This window comes from Conger conger, chromosome 12, assembly GCF_963514075.1.
Source record: "Conger conger chromosome 12, fConCon1.1, whole genome shotgun sequence".
In the NCBI taxonomy this organism is placed as follows: domain Eukaryota; kingdom Metazoa; phylum Chordata; class Actinopteri; order Anguilliformes; family Congridae; genus Conger; species Conger conger.
The window spans coordinates 47,502,885-47,526,801 of record NC_083771.1 but is presented as its reverse complement, the minus strand read 5'-3'; the positions used below and the strand labels follow the sequence as shown (position 1 = coordinate 47,526,801).

General features: G+C 44.6%; 1 pseudogene; it reads right to left on the bottom strand.

Moving 5' to 3' along the window:
• Positions 1-3,584: 3,584 nt before the first annotated feature.
• On the bottom strand, positions 3,585-8,370 carry LOC133141623 (up-regulator of cell proliferation-like; annotated as a pseudogene).
• Between the last annotated feature and the right edge of the window lie 15,547 nt (positions 8,371-23,917).

Below are 23,917 nucleotides of genomic sequence, written 5' to 3'. Positions count from 1 at the left end.
CCTTGGACTCTCTCCAAACTTTGACTTCATACAAGCCAGAAGTTAGTGCCCTCCACCATCTCAACACACTCTTCAGGTGCCCCTCTCCGCGGCGCCTTAAGGGATCTACAAAGGACATCCAGCCAATAGCTGAGTGTAATATTCTTTTGGTATTGACATCCCTTCAGTTTACCTTTTTGCTTTAGCCAGGCATTGTGCTCCTCCCCTGTAGGGTTGGGGTATTCCCTGACTGCTCGCTCAGCATGTTGAATCTCCTCCAAGGTCATGCTGGAACTCATTCTATGCATGGCCTCAGTCAGAACTTTAACCTTGCTCCTTAGTACTCTAAATCTAAGTTCCCCGACTTCAGACTCCTCCGCTGACAAGTAGGGCTGCTCATTATCTCTGAACCGCATATTTTTCCTCTTACGGGCGTTCTTGCTACCACCTCAATGGCGTGTGCGAGGGGTTAACAATGCATTCCTTCCTAACCCATCCCTGTCAATCTCTCATCAGGGGGGCCAAGGGCTGGGTCCTCGACAACACACACACACACACACATCCAGGTCTTTGGTCGCAGTCACACTCGCACACACACACACACACACACACACACACACACACACACACACACACACACACACTCATACACACACACACAGGATCCACATACAGGTCTTTGGTCGCAGTCACACAGCAGCGCTACAGGAATAGCACAGTCACTGCATTATTCACACACGCCTGTCTGCACTGCATGTGACACCAGGTGAGCCGCTGGTCAGTGTGTGTGTTTGTATTGCACTAGTAGTGAGGACCCACGTGAGTACTGGAACCTTTCAAGTGAGGACCTTTTGGGGAAGTGAGGTCATTTTGGCTGGTCCTCACTTTTTTCTTCTTTTAATGGCATCTTGAGCCACATATAGAGCTGTATGCAGATTTTCTAAGAGGTCCTCATTTATGGGGTAAACCTAGTAAAATAAGTGTTTGTGTGTTTGTATGTTTGCTCTCTGCCCCCCTCTGAAGCATACACACATGTACTGCAGTGGAATTATGCCATTGGACGTCAGGAACCTTACTGACTTTCCTGATTGGACGATGGTATCTGGATTTGGTTCTTTATTAATTTGTTACAATTTTGGAGGGAAAGTTGCTGTTGCTGGGCAGATGCAATGGATTAATTGGGTACCATTTTGGAGAGAATGCAGGGATTATTTGATTGGCTACAATTTTGGAGGGAAAGTTGCTTTGAGAGTGGGGAAGGGAGGGGTATTGTTTAGAAGAGTTTGGCCAGCTTTTCAACAGAAATGAGCTGCCTACACATTACATTTAGTTGCTGCCGCATGATTGGCTGATTAAATATTTGCATTAACAAGCTGGTGCTGGTCTACCTGTTAAAGTGACAGACAGCAGAATGAATGGTACTTGGTTGGCTGCTGCTTCTGTGGTTATGGCATCCGCTGCTCTGGCTGCCCCATGCAGTGTCTGAACATCCTGTTGAAAGAACAGAGAGCTCACTTCTCACCAGCAAGAATGCTGCACTACCAACATGTTTTGCTATCACTACCAAATGTTACCAATCAAACGGTGCACTGTATTAACCCGGCTACTCTTCTCCCCACAGCAGATGACGGAGAACCACAGGATTGTTTAGGAGTAATTGACCAAGTCCTGTCTCCCAGACCAGACCTCTCCTCCACCAAACTCCCTAATGCCAAGCTGGAAATAAGCAATAGTATACAGAGTTCAGTGATCGCTTGTCTGGAGAGAAATTTGGGCAGCTGGACGTTCTTTTATCTCTTTACGTCTTCAATCATGCGTGTTTAGCTAAAACCTTTATTTGTCTCATATTTTAAGTTACAGTTGCATCGTTTGTGGTAGACTATCATATCTTAGTTATATAGCCAGCTAGTTACATAGCCAAATAAGTTGCATGCTCATAATATAGTTGGTCAGTTAAACTTCAAGACAAAAAATATAAATAGTGTCGTGTAGCACACTAAAGTCAACATTTTCTTAGAACACTACGAAAAGACGGCAGGCTCTGTTGCGTTTGTCACTGTCAGCTTTTCAAAACAGTGAACTGCATAATAATGCTTTATATTACACGTTATATTCATAGACTGTGGGAACAGTGTTGTGGTTTGAGTTTGTTTGTTGCTGTAATTCCTCTCTTGACTGTTAGGAGTCTGAAATGACCTATTGCAACTTTAACAGCTAAGTTAACAGCGAGTTACCGTCTTCAATCGGAACTACATGCCTCACAACATTATATATATATATTTTTAACAAAGATCAAATATACAGAAACTGGGCGGGCCTATGAGCAAAGTGGGAGGGCCCAGGCCCACCCTGGCCCAATGGTAGCAGCGCCATTGGTGCATTGAAAGTATGGCATTTCTACATATCAGAATACATTGTAGAATAGACACAGTGCATAGATTGAACCACTCAAAACAACTCATTCAATAGACACAGTGCATAGATTAAACCACTGAAAACAAATCATTCAATACACACAGTGCATAGATTGAACCACTCAAAACAATTAATTTCATAGACACAGTGCATAGATTAAACCACTGAAAACAAATCATTCAATAGACACAGTGCATAGATTGGATCACTCAAAACAAATCATTCAATGGACACAGTCCACAGTCCATTCAAAAACAAGAGATTTCAGTTTTTTGAGAAAAAATAATAAAAAAATGTTTTCAGTTTGAGCCCAGTTCAAGGCAGTGAACAAAATACAGTTCATTAAGTTCAAATGAAAAGTTTATTTTTAACTTGAGAATGTGAATGTGTCTGGAGAAATTCATTAGTTTTACAGAGATGCAAAATAAAGTTTGAATTCAGTTTTCTAAATGGAAATATAAAGTCATAACGGTGACAGATAACATACAACATATAGTGATGATTATCTAACATATAATAGATCAACAAGGCAGTAAATAATAAACTTCAAATACCTAAGCAAGCAAAGATATAGAGCTGATGATTGCCAATGACACATGACGATTATACACTTTAATTATAAGAATTATTAACAAGATAGAACACATATTTTGGATATATTTCAACACATATTTACATATCTTCTTTAATATGGAGGTGACAATATGAAATTAAGTTAAATTTAGTTATTGTTAAAATATCACAGCCTATTTACCATCCAATTGAATGGAACAATGGACAGAGATCAGCCATGAAGATTCACAGGCAGGATTTGTACAGATAAATGCTGCATAGGTAAGGATACAGGGAATATCACTTTATAGTATGAATATGATTTTATGAGTACAATGAGCTGCTGATGGTATTAGCTCTCACAGAACCAGAGAAGACTCAGTGGAGGCTGCAGGATCATCAATCAGTGATCAGGAATTCTCACTCTTTCCCAACATAAGTGATGATTGAATTCGACTGTCCCCTTTTAAAATGATGAGTGCTTTATTTGAATTATATAAATCTTGTTGTTTGTTCATGCCATTCAACTTGGCTGGTGCTCTTTTTTGCTGAACCATTATGAGTCATGCCTGTGAGTAGATTATTTGATATTAATGCCACTCAGAGGATGCATTTTCAAACTGAAACAGGGGTATCAATTAATTTTTATCTCCTCCTGTTTTCATCTGGAAGGATTCCTTCAGACTTTCCGTGGCTTGTTCCTGGGTTATATTTCTCCATTTGGGGGGAATAAAAGCAGGCATGGCTTCATATTCCTTTACAAACTTCTTATAATACCTGGAAAAGACATACTTCCAATATCCTGAGGCCTGGATGCTGCTGTCAGGCTGGATGAGCCAGTCAGGGTAAATGCTCCGATAGTCCTTGTATGGATGGTATTTTCCCTCTGTTGCAGGTGACATGAATTTTATCTCACTGGTAACACAGGTGGAGCAGATGCGAAACAGTAATTTGCTGGAATCTTCATATCTCCATCCCCCGATCCCCTGAGGACGGTGAATGGAGGCAAAGTGCTCTGTGTGGTTCTTGCCACCAGCTTCACAGGGGGCCTTGCAGAAGGGACACTGCTTCCCACAGCCAAACACCCTGTTAAACAGCTCCTTCTGTGCCTGAAAGGGCAGTGAGGTCAGCCTGGCCCTCACATCCCCACCTTTCTGAAACTCTGCGGTAAAGGCCTGCTGCATTTCATCCACAAGCACCTCCAGACACCGGGAAAAGTCTTCTGGTTTGGCAGAGTTTAAGGCCAGGACTGCTCTGAGGGGGTCTTTGGGGATGATAAGCTCCTTCGCTAGGTCACTACAGATATCCTGAATGAACTGCTGAATGTTCTGGGCCTCCTCACCCCTTCCTGCTGCCTGTTCAGCTGCCTTCACGTTCTTAATCGCTTCCTTTATTCTTCTAAGCATCACCTTCAGGCGATTCATCTCAATGTTCCTGAGGCTATCTCCCTCTGAGAACTGCTTAACCATCAGCTCCAATATCCAGTCCTGTACAAAGGTCTGGTAATTATTTATGTATCTCATAAAGTCCTGAAAGTTATCATCCTTAAGCAGCTGCTCAAGGATTGAGAACTGGAAGAAGGTTCGAGTGCTGAAATCAATGGCTTTCTGCCCTGCCAACATTTCATCCACAAGGTCAGGGCCCAGAGATTTGGTGATGTATTCCTTCACTGCAGGTTGAAGACAGTTAACAGTGAAATCATTGGCTTTCTTCTGACACTGGTCACTTTTGTTGAACAGGTCCTTAAAGTCTGTGTAGTACTGTTGCTTGAACTGTTCCAGACAGTGACGAAGATCATTTACTTGGATGAAAGCCAGATGCATTTTTTGAAACTCCCGTGCTGCATGTCCACAGATGTGAATTTTCAGCTCTGCCTCAAATTCAGCAGTTGTTCCCAGATTCATGTGCCTGTCCAGGATTTCGTCTACCTTGCAAAGCAACTCCATTGTGTACGTTTTATGGTAATCAGATCTTGTTCTCACTTTCTCATCAACAAACTGCTTGCTCTGCTCAATGATGTAATGAACTACCTGCTGGAACTCCTTCAGCTCCTTTCCTGAGAAGAGATTGAAAATCCTTTGTTTTGATCCCAAATGTTTACTTTTCACTTTGAATGGCTCTCTTCCATATTCAGACAAGTTGCCCACTTTTGACAGTTTTTCACATACTGCGCTGCCTTTCATCTCTAAGTTAACCCACAGCTGGTGGTAGATGTCTTGCACAATGTCTTGTTCTTCCATGCCAGGGAACCGCAGCTCCTCCACGGTCTCATTCCACATCTTCTCAAACTCATCCTCCAGCTGTTGATCTGACAGATCTTTACTTTTCCTGCATTTCTCAATCAGTCCCTGCACCTTTTTCTCCATTGTGGCTGTGTGGTTTTTCTTGAAGCTCTCTAACCTGAACATACCCTTTCTGATCTCCACCGCTGCCTCAAGCTTGTTTTTCACAGAGTTCTCTGTCTCCCTCCTGATGGTTTTGGCTGTGATCTTCAAGTCCTCCTTGTACTTCTCTACCAAGTGAACATGTCCTTCTTGCCTCTTGTAGAATTCAGTGAGGTTGGACAAAATGAGGGTTTCCCCTTTATTCAGTTCGGCCAAGGCCTCATTTGTCAGATGGGTCAAGAACTCATCCACATTCTTAAATGTTGCTTCTGTGCCAAAGTTTGACACCTTTGTCTCAGCTTCCATCAGCCAGGAGTGCATGTTTTTCCTGAAGGCCCAATCCCATTGGTTGAACTCAGTGCAAAGCTGAGCATAAGCTTCAGCCACAAGGCTGTTGCGGAAACTGAAGATGAAGTTCTCATGCTTCACTGCGTTCCATAAGCTCTTGGTCCATTCAAGGAACTCAATGATTGTGTGCGCTGAGCTGTTTCCAGATTTTTGTTCCATAAACTTCTCAATCACACTCCTCTTGAAAAGATCCACAGACTCACTGTAGCCAACATTGACAGGTGCCATGGGAGGGTTGCCATGCCAGAGCCCAGGGATGTACCAGGTGTTTCTCTCTGGATCATACTCCATCACATCAGTAAATGTTTTGTTGTTTCCCTTCTTTTCCATCTTAGCTGCTGCTTGGGTCATCTTATTCAGCTGCTCCAGCAGAAGCTTCCTGTCTCTCATGTTACTGTCATGGGCAGAGATGTCTGGCACATTCTGGTGCACAAACTGACAGCAGGGTTTTCTCCCAACTTCTTTCATGCGCAGGAAGGCGTGCACCACAATCTGCAGGATATCGTTCATTTCCGTGGAATTCTCCATGGCGATGTTGATGACTGTGATGTCACTCAGCCCCACCACCAGAGTGGCCAGTTCATTATCATGCTCATGACTGTCAACCAGCTGTGCCAACTGTGGTGCCTTCAAACCTTCAGTGTCAATAACCATGATGTAATCACACCCAAGCCGCACTTTAAAATCCTCTTTCACTCTGATGAGGAGCATGAAGGCCCCTCTGGTGCACCTGCCACTACTGACAGCAAACTGGACCCCAAACATGGTGTTCAGGAGGGTGGACTTCCCAGTGCTCTGTACCCCCAGTACAGTGACCACCCGGATCTTGCATGTATTCTTTGTTAGATCATGGAGTTCTTTCAGAACCTGCGTCACCCACTCCAGAGGAATATTGCTTGAGTCTCCATCCACCAGCTCCAGAGGAAAGCCCTCCTGTAGCAGCTCGGCACAGAGACGTGGCAGGCGCTTCATCTCTGGAGTGAGGGCTTCGGGGAGTGAGCAGGCCGACTCGTACAGCTGACCCATTTCCCTCAGGAAGTGCTCCGTCCCCAAGGAGCAGCTGGAGATCTCCCTGTCCAACTGTGCAATGAGCTCCTTGTTTTCTGAGGAACTCTGACACTGTTCCTTGTACTTTGCCTGAAGAGGTGGAAGGATGTTGCGTGACAGATTATCCAGATTGATCCTCATCCACTTGAGGAAATACTTGCACTCCTCTGTGGAATTGCACATCGCGGAGATGAAATGGGACATAGAATCGGAGATGCTGTGAGCCCTCTGCTGTTCTCTGAGCTTCTGCCTCTGATCTGCAAGCTCATTCTTGTAAACTTCTATGTTTTTCTCCTCAGCTTTTTTCATCCTGCACTGTTCCTTCTCCAGTTTGGCCAGCTGTTTCCATGCAGTCCCTTGCAAGGGCAGCTCTTTCTCCTTGAAGCTCGATATGTCAGATATTCCTCCTGTGATTTCATCAGCCTTAAGCTTGCCGCTCTTACAGTGGATGTATTCTTCATCAACATGGATCCCTAAATCATGGGTAAGATCAGACATCCTTTCAATGCTCATTTTAATGTTTTTCTTTAAAATTCTACGGATAGCCGAACACAGTTCTTTGTTGAATTCTGCATCATTCATCCCCCGATGCTTTTTGATGATGTTACTGGGTTTTCTCTCAGAAACACATCTCCTGAAGTCATCCTGATTGAAGCTCTGGCTCTGTGAATTGGTGATCAAAATCCAATCAGTCTTAAATTGCTCAGAGTCCAGAAATCTTTGTTCAAACTTAAAGTCATCGCAAAACACAAATATAGCAGTAGATGTGTGGCAGAGGAAAGCGTACTGAGTTTCAGAGTCTCTGAGGTCCCCACGGAGGTTAGCTATAGCCAGAGGCTCAGAGAAGATGTCAGTGTTTTTGTTCCCACTGGGCAGATACCAGCTGATTTCCACCAGCCCATTGGAAATCCTCCTTGGGATGTCACCACACTCCATGTTTTGTGAACAAAGGTGTCCTGGTACTGCTGAGGGTTGCTGAGGACTTGGTTCAGAATGTGAGACTTGGACATGCTGCTGTTTCCCAGCCTCACAAAAGAGACCATGGGGAGGTCAGAGAGAAAAATGCTCTCCTCGACAAACCCTCTTGGGTCCTCCACAGAGTGCGGCTTGTACTTTTTCACAATATCCCTCATGGCCCACAGCATTAAAGTGCACTGCTGGGTATCACATGTAGGAAGCAGCAGAGGCACAGAGAACTGGCACATGGACATTTTCAAAGCCATCTCCTGCTGGAGAAAGCCATCTGAGCACAGAAATACAGCAGTTATGAGGTCCAGGGGGTTGACTCTGTTGCTGTGGTCCTGTGGAATGTCCTCAGTGCTCAGTAAACTATCCAGGCTTTGGGGCTCTGTGTCCTGTTGTGAGGAGCAGCTCATTCTACGAAACGACACATTCACCATCATCAGCTTCCTCAGGAAACACCATGGCAGAGATTTCAGAGACTGGATGCCTTCATCAGATAAAGTCTCTCCATCAATCTGCAGCACCTGGCTCAGAGTCAGCTTGTTCTGCAGGTGGTGTTCCAGTCCCAGGTCACTCAGCAGCTCCTCCAGACTGGTTCCTGTCATTGGGGATGGAAGCTGCATTAGTACATATGCACAGTAGTACAGTAATAAAATCATAAGAATGCACATACATACACTTGCACATCAAAAAATGACTAAAGTTCTTGGCAGACTGAATGCTTCATACTCCTGAATGATGCTATAGCCAGTGATTGTACCCTGTTCATCATCAAGTCATCTCTTGTTCAAAAACCAGCTTCAGGCAGCGGTGGAGATCAGAAAGGGTATGTTCAGGGACACTTGTATGCAGTGATCCACCCTGCCGAGTCCCTCCCCCCACCCTCAGAGCTGCTCCCTCATGCACAGGCCTTACTGGGATCCTGGTGTGTTGAACCAAAGTCTGATGCCTTAACCTTGCACCGTGGAGCTCCCATACTAAAAACATTTTATGTCTATATTTAACTATATCTAACACAGAATTAACACACTAATACAGGGGTGACGTGGCTCAGGCAGTAAGAGCAGTCGTCTGGCAGTCGAAGGGTTGCCGGTTTGATCCCCCGCCAGGGCTGTGTCAAAGTGTCCCTGAGCAAGACACCTAACCCCCAAATGCTCCTGATGAGCTGGTTGGTGCCTGGCATGGCAGCCAATTGCCGTTGGTGTGGGAGTGTGTGTATGAATGGGTGAACGAGAAGCATCAATTGTACAGCCCTTTGGATAAAGGCACTATATAAATTCCATGCTTCTCTGGACTCTTCTCTTGTTTTGTGGACTCTGAACCTCTGCCCTGCTTCTGGACTGCCTACCTGGTTTTGAACTCTTACCTGTTTGGATTACACTTGATTTGCCACTTATCCAGCTGGCCAGTAAACCAAACATTTGTCCAGTACCCCGGATTATGTTAGTGGCTCCTCTTTTCCACCGCTGTGACAATTCTCCACCTGTGGAATCATGGGAAAGGGAAGTTCTGTTAGGTTTCGTGTTTTTCATGTTCTCCATTCTTCCTATGTTGTTAGCGTTTTTGTGTTTTTGTTACCTCCATGCACACCGTAGTCTCCCTGTCACTTCATTCATTGGTTTCACCTGTTTCACTTCCTGATTGTTTACCCACCTGATTCCCATTCGCTCTCGTTACCTGTGTATAAAAACCCCTCTGTTTGTTCAGTTAGTTGCCAGATTGTTATGTGTTTATTCCATACTCACCAGTGTTTTCGTATTGATACCTGTTTTGACATGTTTCGTCCCCGACCATCAAGTTTAGCTTATTCCTTCTGTCTTGTTCTGACCCGTAGTTTTTCGACCTGTTTCTGTTTATCGACTGTTCTGTTTATGGTTTCTGGATCGTGTTTCTGTTTAATTAGCCTGTTTGTTTTCGACCCATTGCCTGTGACCGCGACTATTCTTTGGGTTATCCTCAATACATCAGTTTGTGGGAGACCCTTTGCCTGGACTATCGCTTACGAACTGACTTATCCCTGCTATAACTGTTTGCTGGCTATTGACCCTCACTGTACCAACCTACCCTGAGAAAATAAAGACCTTATTTCTAAAGAACTTTCGTTGTGGTCTCGCTATTGGATCCCCCATTCTGAGTGCCTGATAAGTTGTTGGAAATATAGAGGAGAATAAGTATTGAGGACAATTAGTCAGATGGAGGAAGTCTCTTTTTTTGGTGAATTTGTCCAGGGCCAGGACCTCTCCTCCTACACTGTGCCCTGTCACTGTGCTGGGACATTGGATTTCTGCTTGGTCCAGAGGGAAAAGCACCTCCCACTGGCCTACCAGCAGCTCTTCCTGTCAGCCTGACAGCTCTTGCTGTCACAGGGGGACTATGGAACTGCCAGTCTGCCACTCGGAAGGCTGACTTCATCCCTGCATAAGCCTCCCTCCAGTCCCTACAATTCCTTGCCCTCACGGAGACCTGGATCACACCTGACAACACCGCCACTCCCGCTGCCCTCTCATCCTCCTTCTCCTTCTCGCACACTCCCCGGCCTTCCGGCCGTGGCGGTGGTACTGGTCTTTTAATTGCAGTTATCTACCATCCTCCAGGGCCCCTGGGAAACTTCCTTGATGAGCTAGACACCCTTCTCAGCTCCTTCCCTGAGGATGGCACCCCACTGATTCTCCTTGGAGACTTCAACATCCACCTAGAAGCCTCCCAGGCTGCTGCCTTCCTACCGCTAATCCACTCCTTCGGCCTCTCCCTGCAACACTCTCCTCCAACCCACAAGGCGGGCAATGTCCTAGACCTTGTCTTTGTGAGGAACTGCTCATGCTCCGATTTCACGGTTACCCCTCTGCACTCACCACTTCATCTCATTCTCCCTCCCTCTTCCTCCCCATCCTCCTCCCCCTCCTCCCACCCACACTTCCTCAGCCCGCCGTAACCTCCGCTCCCTCTCACCCTCTTCCTTCGCCAGCACCGTCATCGCCTCACTCCCCCCTCTTGAATCCTTCTTCAAACTCCGCATCTGCCACCCTCCTTTCATCTCTCTCCTCCGCCTTTGACTCTGTCTGTCCGCCGGTCTCAAAGCCCAAAAAAAAAACTCACAAATTCAAAACATTGGTGCTAGCCTTCCAAGCAGTTAAAGGGTCTTCCCCAGCTTATCTACAAAAAATCATCAGACCCTACACCCCTGCCAGACCTCTTCGGTCAGCCTCCACAGGCCGCATGGCACCTCCCCCTCTCCGAACCTCCACATCACGCTCACGACTACTGTCCGTTCTGGCTCCACGGTGGTGGAACGAACTCCCCGTTGAGGTCAGAACTGTAGAATCTCTCCCCACCTTCAAGCGCAAACTGAAGACACACCTCTTCAAGCAGCACCTCTCCCCATCCCTCCCTACCTCCCTGTGAACCTTAATTGTTGTCTCTGTGACTTGCTTTGTGTATCGGTATTTTTAGTTGGCTAGGTAAGCAGTGTTTGGATAGTTAACTTTGGTCACTTTTGATCTGTTTCTTTGTTTCTTTGTTCTCAAAAAAAATTGAGAACATTGTTGTACAGGTAGCAGTTGAAATTGTACTTCCCTCTAGGGTCTTTCAGCGAACTTATCTCTGGTTATGGGTATGCACTTTGTTGTACGTCGCTCTGGATAAGAGCGCCTGCCAAATGCCAATAATGTAATGTAATGTCTTCCTACTTGGTTTCCCAGGAGGTCTCCCTCCTCTTCTGCCTGGGGTCCTCACCTTTACTGATGGTCTCATCTTCAGACACACTCACACTCTGCTCTGAGTCTTCAGTTTCCTGCAATGAAAAACATCACAGACAGTTTATTCACATTTTGCAAGCCCTTTGTTGGTATTTGTTTTATACAATATTTGAATACATATTTTAATTATGTGCTGCTTAGTTAAATAATGCAGCTGGGACCTGTCAATCATAGAGGCTGTCCAATCAAGCTGGTTTTTGGTGTGTTTAGCAAGTGCGTAATTTAAGTCAATGATTGCTTGGAAAGATCACAATCCTTGTTTGCAAGGCCTACACAAAGCCCTTGTTTAATTTGGCCCTCTAGGACTGGAGTTAAACAACTGGACATTGTGGCCTGCAGAACTGGAGTGTGACTCAGAGGTTTGTCAAATCTCACCTCCTCCTCCTCGTGTGCAGTGTCCTTACTCAAGGTCCCATCCATGTTATCAGTATCTGCTGAACATCTCTAAGCTGGGTCAGCAGAGGAGGGTTGGGACTGGGCCAGGAATGAGGATGTCTTCTCTGGTGCTGGTTCTGTGCCCAGACTGGATCGGTTGTCTCTGGTCTCCTCCTGATTCTCAGAATCTGCACCTGAGATGCTCAAAAACAGACCACAGTCACACGCCCTGGTATATGAGGTCCAAGGTGGGGAGGTTCACTACATACAAGCACTCCTGATCACCTTGGAACCATAGTCTGGGGCTCGAGTTAATGCATGGGCGATTGAAATAAACAGCCTCAACTTCACTTCCAGTGCCAGGCTAGCTAGAGTGGGTGTGGTCATCAGAGTGGGTGTGGCCAGTATAGTGGGTGTGGTTATCACAGTGGGTGTGGTTATCTGAGAGGGTTTGTCTATTAGAGTGGGTGTGGCTGGGTGCGGCTGGGTGCTCAGATCTTTCCTGTTGGTCAGAGTCTAACACAGTGGGACAAAAAGCAAACCAAACGGCACCTGTTTAAAACTGTTGCCAGACTGACTAAGAATCATGTTGATCCCTGTGTCTCAATATCGTTCAGTAGCAATGATTTCATTAATTTCTTTGCTGACAAAATTTTAAAAATCAGGGAAATTCAATGTTCAAAATTCAAAGTTCTTCTGCCACCCCTCTTATAGGGTCTGTCCTTCCATCCACTCAACACGTAGATGCAGAATCCTCGGAAGGACCGATGGCCTATCTGAACTCCTTTACTCCAATAGAGCTCATTGAGTTTAATACCATCGTTAATTCTTCAACCAGTGATTGGAGCACCACTCCTACATATTTTCAGTACTTCTTTAGCATCTGGACACATACCACAGACTCTTAAACTTGCAGTCATCAAACCACTTCTTAAGAAGTCAAACTTAGATGTGAATGATTTGTCCAACTACAGGCCCATTTCAAACCTCCCATTCCTGTCTAAAGTACTGGAAAAGGTCATTTCAAAACAACTTTGTTAATTTCTGCACCCCAATCATGCATTGGATGTTTTTCAATCTGGTTTTAGCCCCTTCCACAGCACTGAAACAGCCCTGGTCAAACTATTCAAGGACCTACACCTCGCTTCTGACAGTGGCTGCATCTTGTGCTTCTAGATTTAAGTGCAGCATTCGACACTCTTGATCACCTGATCCTGTTGGATAGACTTGAAAAGCATGTAGGCCTGGACAGGCTCTCTCTTGGTTTAGATCATATCTATCAGACCGATATCAATTTGTGCATTTTAACAATGACTCTTCTTATCAATCCAGGGTCAGATACGGAGTACCACAAGGATCTGTGGCTGGGTCCTTGCTTTTCTCTCTATATATGTTTCCCCTGGGACAGATTATTCACAAACAAGGCATTAACATCCGCTGCTATGCTGAAGACATACAGTTGAATCTACCGGTCAAACCTGAGGAAGTTGTTCAGCTGTCAGAAATGGAAGCTTGTCTTAAAGACATGGATGAATGATAACTTTCTTGTGCTAAACTTAAATAATGGAGACTGAGATAATGGTAGTGGAGCCCAAGTCCTTGAAATGTAAATTATCTGATGATATGCCATTGGTGGAATTTCCATCACTTCAAGTGCTGTCATCAAAGACTTTGGTGTTACTTTTGATCCAGATCTTGCATTTGATGCACATCTTTCAGTTTGCTTTTTATCACTTGTGGAATATCTCCAAAATTCGGAAGATACTGTCCCTAAATGATGCAGAAAACTAGTCCATGCTTTTGTTACCTCAAGATTAGATTACTGCAATGCTCTTTTGTCTGGATATGCAAATTCCTCTCTGAAAGGGTTCCAGCTAATTCAAAATGCAGCAGCTCGTATTCTTACTAGAACAAGGAGATTTGAGCATCAGCCCAGTGTTAGCTTCACTTCACTGGCTGCCTATTAAATTCCAAATAGGTTACTGTAGTGTCGAGAATTGGCGGAGAGCCAGGGACGAACAAGGGTGATACCTTATAAGTATTAATAATATTAATACCACAAAATCCCGGGAGATAAGGGAACCGGGAAAAGAACAGAAAGGAATACGGAGACACTCTCCGATCAAATCAAAAGAAACGCCCAAAACTGCTCTAAGAAAATAAAGCGACCCTTCAAGAACAGGGCAAACAACCCAACAGAAATAAGTGCTGTAATGCGAGCATTGAACACCCCAGTCCGGGGAAAGAAAATAAAAGTACAACCTAGCAAAAACACCAGGCACGAAAATAAATAACCATGAGACGCAGCTCAGGAAAAAACGCAAACCAAAATACATATACCGGGGACAACGTCCCTCACCCAAGAGCTCACACGAGCACGAAAATAAAAGTAGAAACAAAGAATCTTGAGAAGGGCGTCAGCTGTGCACACTGCACTAACGAGCTGAGCACCCTTCTTACCTTTTTCCTTAAACAGTGAAAAGAAACCCAACCAGCACGATACCTGACTCATATCAGAACCAAGTCTACCGTGTGCTTTTACCAGCTTTGCGCCAGAGCAAACAGTGGACACCAAAGCGTCGACCGATTGTCCGTGAGTGCTTTATATACACCTTCAGGAGGTAGGTACCCTTGGCACTAAGGAGGGCCAGGTGAAAATAACATGACCGGTACTACCTCCCAACCCTGACAGTTACAAAATACTACTTCTGGCTTCTTAAGCGTTATATGGGCTTGCCCCTCTGTACTTAAACAATTTACTTCATCCTTATACTCCCTCATGAATACTCCGTTCGCAGGGTGCAGGCCTCCTTGTTATTCCTAGAATAACTAAAAGTTCCATAGGTGGCAGAGCCTTTTCCTATCGTGCTCCTTTCCTGTGGAACAAATGGTTGGGGTGCAGACACTACCACCTTATTTAAAGCTAGGCTAAAAATAAGTAATGCTAAGTAATGGCGTGAAAATGAAGCTAGGGGCCCTGGTTGTTTACTAGCATGCTAGGTTTACCTGGGACAGATGCCCCTGCAGAGCACAGTCTGCAGCCACATTCACTGCAGAAACTGGGGCTCTCCATCTGCCCCCTCTGGGCAAACGTAACATAACACAACACAACACGACACAACACAACACAACACAACACAACACAACACAATGATGAGAACAGGCCATTCAGCCCAGCAATGCTCACCTTTACCAAACACTAAAGTGTACCTACTGCTTAGTTTGCCTAAACGTTAGATAGTATCTAACACTATCAAGCCTGAAAACCCCCCAGTGTTTCTGCCTCCACTACATGTCCTGGCATGCTTCTCCACACAGAGGCCCTCATTTATCAATATTTTTGGAAATCCGTGCGCAAATGTATGTGTGAAACAAACAAAAGATTTAATGGTGATTTATGAAACAGGAGTAGCAGCTTTTTTTCGTCCATATGTTGACAAATACTAATACATTCTTTTCACTTTATTTGAGCTTTCTTAGGGTCTTATTTTATTTTAATTATTTTAATAGCACTTTTAACATATTATTTATCCTTTTATAAGTTTGCATATATATCCACATCCAGGCCGCCTGATTAATAGGCACACCCACTGTGCTTATTCAATTGTTCACTTGTACGGGCATTTTATTTATAGCCTAGGCCTACCCGTTTTTTATTATTTTAATTCTGCAAGTTTGCCAACAGAGCTTTACTTAATTTTTCAGTTTTAATTAGCCTATTTACTTGATTTTTTATATTACGGCTTCAGACACGCCAGTATGGACGTTGACAAAGCCATGAAGTGTGAGTTGTGCAAAATGTTCATTGTTGTCCAAGAGGAGAACTTTGTACTGGCAATGCAAGTTCTGGTGCTTGAGGAGAGCCTATCCTTGCTGAAGGATAACGCCCAAATCCAGGAAGCATTCGAGACCACGCTCTTGAATAGGCAGGCTGGATCGGCTTGGAACCCCTGATCTCACAGGCAAGAAACCCACCGGTAAACCTCTCCTGTCTACGACCCACCCTCCAATCTCTGCATGTTCCGCTCCCTGTGTTTCTAAGGATGCAGATCAGTGGACCAAAGTCAAGTCTCAATGACTGCACAGACACCTAACCCTACCCACGCACCCGAGACTGCCCCTGTCAAGCAGATTCCAGGCTCTCAGCGAACTGCCCTCCCCTGAGATTGCTTTCCTGGTACTTGAGGGCAAGACATTGGATTACAAGTACCATATGTTTTGGCTGGTACAAATGATATTGCCCTCCGTCAGTCTGAAGTCTCAAAGGAACATTTTAAAATTCTTGTAAAAAACCTACGGGACAGATATATTAAGGTCACGGTCTCTGGCCCATTACCTTATTAGAGACATGGTGATGGAATACACAATCAACTGTTATTTCTGAATAGCTGAAGGATTGGTGTCATTCAATGCAGGTTGGTTTTATTGAAAATTGGGACATGTTTTGGGAACACCCTGCTTTCTTTAAACGGGATGGACTGCATCCAAATCGCAGAGGTGTTTTTATGCTCTAAAAATATAGAACACAAGATCTCAGCTTGACTACCTGGGATAAAAAAACCCTTCTTAAGGTTTTAACATTTTTTGTGTTCGATTCCCGGTCCTGCCAAAAGCCAAGTTTGGCCGGCTGACATGGAGCGGCATAATTGGCTCGCTGCTCCAGAGGACTTGGCAGGGTTAGTAGATCACTGCTGTGTTTTCTTTGATCTTTTTATAATCCCTGATATCGATACTAGATCTGAACTGTTAAAAAATAGTTTATCAACAAAAATACTACTGAATTGTTTATGGAGGCCTCAAACCCCCACTTCAGCAATTGAAAATGATCTTCTGGATCATTTTAATAAAACAATTAATAAAATTATTGATACTATTGCACCTGTTCGGACTAAATTAATTTCTGGTGAGCAAAAAGCTCCATGGAGAAATGCTATGTCAGTAAAAGCCAAGAGTGAGTGCTGAAAGACAGATGGCGACAATCAAACCTTCAAATGCACTATGGCGTATATAGAGACACTTCGTTTGTACTATTTAGAAATGAGAAATGGCAGAACATTATCTGAAATCATTAACAATAATGTCAGCGACAACGCACGCACCCTATTTGCGGCTGTAAATAGGCTGACAAACCCACTGGCTCCAATGCCTCCTAACTCCAATGCCTCCTAATTAATAAATGCAATGGATTTGCAATCATTTTTAGCGATAAGATACAAGACATTGGACAAGCTCTTCCATCTCTAACAATTATGTAGTGCTGCCTTCACATCAAAATTGAGATAATGTGATACACATAACTCAGTTTGACATAGTTGATTATGAAACTCTTCAGGAAACTGTATTAAATCGTACGCCTTCCTCCTGTTGCCTTGATATTCTACCTACAGACCTTTTTAAAAATGTTTTTAACTGCCTGGAGATTGAGCTACTTCAAATAGTCAATAACTCCCTCCAATCGGACATTTTCCCTGAGGCTTTGAAAACCACGGTAATTAAGCCTCTATTAAAAAAGAGATGTCTGTTCTAAATAATTACAGAAAATGTACCTTTTATAGGCAAAACTATTGAAAAAGTCATTAATCAGCAACTTTTTTAATGGCTGCCTTGACAAATTTCAATCCGGAATCCCTTTTCAAGGTCCTAAATGACATTTGATGAAATACAGACTCTGGTAGAATTTCAGTATTAGTGTTATTAGATCTTAGTGCTGCATTTGACAGTGTAGATCACAAAATTCTGCTTGAGAGATTAGAAAAAAGGGTTGGACTTCCATAAATTGGTTTAAGACCTAGCTAGCAGACAGAAAGTTTGTCTCCATTGGCATTTTTACTTCTGAGATAATTGTTTTCAGTGCTCATGATAAAAAATGAAACCAAGACCCAGTTAGAAATCTTGGTGTTAGCTTGGACTTGGATAAAATGTCAATAGCCATATCAATTCAATAACAAAATGAGCTTACTATCACCTAAAATATATCACAAGAATCAGACTTTATGCCTAAAAAGCTTTATCTGCAGCAAATTGGATTACTGTAATTATTAACAGGCCTATCAAAAAAAGCGATTTGCCAACTGCCACTTATCCAAAATGCCGCTGCTACAGTGTTAACATACACAAAAAAATTTGATCACATCATTCCAATTCTTAGGTCTTTGCACTGGCTCCCAATCAATCAGAGAATTAAGCTAAAAACATTGCTGCTTGTGTACACGTCACTAAATGGGCAAGGGCCTTCATATATCTCATATCTTTATATATCATATATGAAAATGTTCTATACAAATAAACTTAACTTGACTATGTAGGCTACATAAACTATGTATAGGCCACATAGGACTGAATAAAAACAGTGTAATATGTGAAACCGGTAAAACAAAAATGGTTTGACATAAAACTGGAGGCAGAGTTATAGGAGAGACGTTACTGTCTGGGATTATCAAAGAGCGATGTATTTTAACTTTCCTGTCCCAGTCCACTAGAACCTGAGGACAGAAAGCACCTGACCACGTTCTGGAGGTAAGCCATGCTTTAATCTTCTATTCAAGCAATACATTTAAATGTAATGTAAAGAGAGTCTAATGTTGCCTTCACGTCATATCGGAATAACTGAATTACCACCTTCCGATTGGGGAAAAACAGTTCACGTCAACCTCGGAAATTAAACGAGGCAAAAAACAAATGAAGCGCCCTCATGCCATGCCACTTGTATACCATGATGTCTGAACATGAACTCATCATTATTGATCGTTGTTTCTTCTGTGAGCCTTACCCACATTATTTGTGCAAATGCATTTCTGATGGATTTATGGTGAATTTTGTTCGGCTCACGTTTGATAAATGATACTTTGTAAGATCTGTGACTAATTTATCCTTTGCCAATTTCCATGTATGCTCTCTCGTTGTGCTAACCGAACTCATCCTGAAGAATCGCCTGTAGTTCACTTTCTTAATTCCTTTAATTAATTTCTCAATCAAATCACGCCATCAAGTCTCCTTTTACTAAGCTGAAAGAGACTAAGCACCTTAAGTCCTCATAACTTTTATCTTTTATACCAGGAATCAATCAGGTTGAATCTTTGAACCTTTGAATCACACAGTTACAGCAAGAAGAGTCAAAGCACCAAAGCACAAAATGTAGAAGTGTAAGGTTGGAGATGTAATGGAAACCAATAATTTTTGTTTGTTTGTTTTAGCTATTTTTTAATTAAATCATTGGTGCACATAATAGCTTCAGGTATATTAGCCAATAATATGAATATGTTTGATTTAGCTTCACTTACCTATAAAATCTCTTCTGGAATCAGTTCAGCTGCAATGTTTTTTCTGTGAAAAATAAAGCAAAGTGTGAAGAGGAAATGAAACTTGATGCTCCAAGCTGAGTGCCTTTAACAATGACCCAACAGTTGACTGTCAGGCAATTATATACACAGGTAAAAGAATATTTGAATAGCTTTGAATTAGAAGTGGTACAGGTTACAGGTTGTTCTGGTTTTGCAGTATTTCTGCTTTTGTTTGGGATTTTGGCTGGAACAGGACCAGATTCCTCCACTGGTATGACCTTTACAGTGAATGCAGAGGGTGAGGCTCTTAGAAAGTACCCTTTTCTCTGTACAGTATGTGGTCTGTCTTTTTGGCTATTGAACTGACTGTGTTACGATTACGCTCTGCCTGGTCTTCATGTTGGTTCGTCTTTTCTAACACAAATGTAATCTTCACAGACAAAACCCAAGGCTAAAACAAAAATAGACATTCAGAACTATTTATTGTTTAACCAATAAATCTAACAGGACACATATGGGCAACAAGAAACACCACGATGAGAGTTGTTTTGAATTAGAAGTGGTACAAAAACATTGTCATGTGTTGCAGGTTGTTCTAGTTTTGCAGTCTTGGAAGAGCAGGCGTGGCACCTCTTCTGTTTACGTGCTGTGGCTGCAGGACCAGATTCCTCCACTGGTATGACCTTTACAGTGAATGCAGAGGGTGGGGCTCTTAGAAAGTACGTTCGGGAGCCACGGTGGTGCAACAGGCGAAGATGAATCTTGAATAATCAGCGCATTAATCTGCAAACCTTGCTGTTGCGGTTCAGTTGGTTGCAGTTACACACTACACAGCCAAAAGGATGAGTTTGGCCGGGTCACGGGGAGCGGCATATTTGGCTCGCCGCTCCGAGGGAGGGGGGAGGAGTCAGCGGGGGGAGGCTCGCCGCATACGACAACAGCCCCGATCGCCTCGGAGTCACAGTCACATGGAGACGATGCGGCCTGGAGAAGAAGGCGTGTCGTTCTCCGGATCGTTAGATCCGTTCGTGCTGCCGGGGGACGTGATCATATGTGTGCGTGTATTCCAGACGACATGGGTAAGTGGAATAGATAGGGTACAATTGGCACCAAACACCAAATTGGGAGAAGAAGGAATAAAATTAATTAATAAAAAAATGAAAGTACCTTCTCTGTACAGTATGGGGGGCGGCTAAGCTTTCCCCAACTGCTCAATGAACCCCCTACTGCCATGAAGCTTCCCAATGTTCCTTCCTGGAAACCCCCCAAATTCTGGTTGCCTGGTCGTGGGTAGATCATCCAGCAAGACAAGGACTCCAAACATACACTGAGTGAGCGCTTTATTTATAGGTATTTTTTTCACTCATTGTTCTTCTGCTGCTGCACCCTATCCACTTAAGAGGTTTGACGTGTTGTGTGTTCAGAGATGCTCTTCTGCATACCACTGTTGTAATGTGTGGTTATTTGCGTTACTGTCAGCTTCCTGTCAGCTGAAAGATGAGGTCAGGGGATACACACTCACACACACACACACACACACACACAAACCCTGCCTCGTACACACTCACACACACCCTGCCTCATATACACACACACATACACACACCCTGCCTCATACACACTCTCACACACACAACCTGTCTTATACACACTCGCACACACACACACACCACACACACAACCTGCCTCATACACACACACTCACTCAAACCCTGCCTCATATACACACACACATACACACATCCTGCCTCATACACACTCACACACACCCTACCCCATACACACTTGCACACGCCACACACACAACCTGCCTCATACACACACACTCACTCAAACCCTGCCTCATTACATTACATTACATTATTGGCATTTGGCAGACGCTCTTATCCAGAGCGACGTACAACAAAGTGCATATCCATAACCAGGGATAAGTTCGCTGAAAGACCCTAGAGGGAAGTACAATTTCAACTGCTACCTGTACAACAAAGTTAAGGACGAGGGCCAATTTTTTTTTAATTTTATTTTTTTTTAAACAAGAAACAAACAAACAGAGCAAAAGTGACCAAAGTTAACTATCAAAACACTGCTTACCTAGCCAACTAAAAATACCGATACACAAAGCAAGTCACAGAGACAACAATTAAGGTTCACAGGGAGGTAGGGAGGGATGGGGAGAGGTGCTGCTTGAAGAGGTGTGTCTTCAGCTTGCGCTTGAAGGTGGGGAGAGATTCTATAGTTCTGACCTCAACGGGGAGTTCGTTCCACCACCGTGGAGCCAGAACAGACAGTAGTCATGAGTGTGAGGTGGAGGTTCTGAGAGGGGGAGGTGCCAAGCGGCCTGTGGAGGCTGAACGAAGAGGTCTGGCAGGGGTGTAGGGTCTGATGATTTTTTGCAGATAAGCTGGGGAAGACCCCTTAACTGCTTGGAAGGCTAGCACCAATGTTTTGAATTTGATGCGAGCCATGACAGGCAGCCAGTGGAGGGTAGTAAGCAGGGGGGTGACGTGCGAGTATTTGGGAAGGTTGAAGACCAGACGAGCTGTTGCATTCTGGATAAGTTTGAGGGGTCTGATGGCGGATGCTGGGAGGCCAGCCATACTCACACACTCACACACACCCAAACACACACACTGCCTCATCCACACTCTCACACACACCCTGCCCCATACACACTCTCTCACACACACACACACACACACACACTCAAACCCTGCCTCAAATTCACACACACCAAAACACACATAGCCTGCCTCATACGCACTCTCACATGCACCCTGCCTCACACACACTCACAGACAATCTGCCTCACACACACAAAACCTCATATACACACACACCCAAACACACACACAACCTGCCTCATACACACACACACACACACACCACACACACACCCAAACACACACACACACACACACACACACACACACACACACAACCTGCCTCATACATACACACCCAAACAAACACACACAACCACACACACCCTGCCTCATACACACACACACACACACACACACACACCCTGCCTCATACACACACACACACACACACCCTGTATCATACACACACACACAGACACACACACACCCTGTATCATACACACACACACACACACACACAAAGCCTGTCTCATACACACCCACACATGCATTAACGCTGTCCCATTTATATCCAGTTGTAGTTGATATTTCGGTCGGTGCTGATTTACGTTGTCCTCTTCCCCTCCTTCTCAGACGTCTTGCTGAATCCCTGCCCCTGCCCGTGGTAATAAACTGCATTTCCCAGCATCCCCCACTACATCTGCATGGCCACCACCCTTCAGTCTCGTGCACCTGTACTGCCTGTCGGCCTATTAGGAGTTAGGGAGCAGGAAGTGGCTGGGGGTAGAGGGCTCACCAGAAGAAGAGGAGGGTGGGTGGTAGGAGAAGCTTTTGATTAATTGGACGGTCACAGTCTTAGCATCCAAGGTGTTTAGACACTCCAGTAATTCTGTTTTACGATGGGGCCCTTGAACAACACTCAATAAACTGCCCGCCCCCCCCCCCCCCCCCCCCCCCCCACACACACACCTCCCCCCACCATTCTTGCTCACATCCTTTATCGCGCAAACACGATAACCCCGCCTGTACGCTTAACCTTTCACTGTTGGGCCCCTGAGCAAGGCCCTGAACCCCGTATTGCTCCAGGGGGGAATGGCTTCATTGACTGGAAGTTGCTCTGGATAAAAGTGTCAGCTTAATGAGTGTAATCTGACGTCATGGAGCTTGTTCCACCAGTCAGTTGTTTCCTGAGTTAATTTATTTTTATTTTTACAATCACTTCGACCCTAATTTCCAAAACCTTAGACACAACACTCAAAATGGTAAGCACTTGTAACACTGCCTGTTTGCCTGTTCAAAACATGCATTGTGCGTTCAAATCTTTGAAGAAATCGTGCACTTCCAAACCCGTTCAAATTCCTAATTTTTCTTGAAATACTATCGGAACATTTGTTTAGATCGCCCCCACAAAAGATACCTAAAGATTCACTGTTTCGTTGTTTTTACAAAACTTTACTATAGCATTCTTCTAGATCTCTCTGCTGCCTTCGACACTGTGGATCACTCCATCCTCCTGTCTGCCCTGTCAGCAACGGGCATCTGTGGCACAGCCCTGGACTGGATTGCGTCCTACCTCTCTGGTCGCTCCTTCCAGGTTGCCTGGGCTGGTTCAGTATCAACACCTCGGCCCCTCGCCACAGGAGTTCCCCAGGGCTCAGTCCTAGGCCCGCTTCTTTTTTCTCTTTACACTCGCTCCCTTGGCCCTGTGATCACTGCACATGGGCTATCCTACCACTGCTACATGGACGATACCCAACTCTTCGTCTCGTTCCCGCCGTCTGATATGCAGGTTTCAGCCTGTATCTCTGCTTGCCTGAGGGACATCCAGAGCTGGATGGACAACCACCATCTAAAGCTCAACCCAGGCAAGACTGAAATGATATTCATCCCTGCTAAAACCTCTCCCCATCTGGATCTCTCCATTTCCCTCGGGGATACCACACTCACGCCGTCACCCAGTGCAAGGAACCTCGGCGTGGTGATGGACAGCAGACTGTCCCTCTCCGAGAACATTGTGGCGGTGACCCGGTCATGCAGGTTCTTCCTATACAACATACGGAGAATCCGCCCCTTTCTCACCCCCTACACGACCCAGCTCCTGGTCCAAGCGATGGTTCTGTCCTGCCTGGACTACTGCAATTCCCTCTTGGCTGGCCTCCCAGCGTCCGCCATCAGACCCCTCCAACTCATCCAGAATGCAGCAGCTCGTCTGGTCT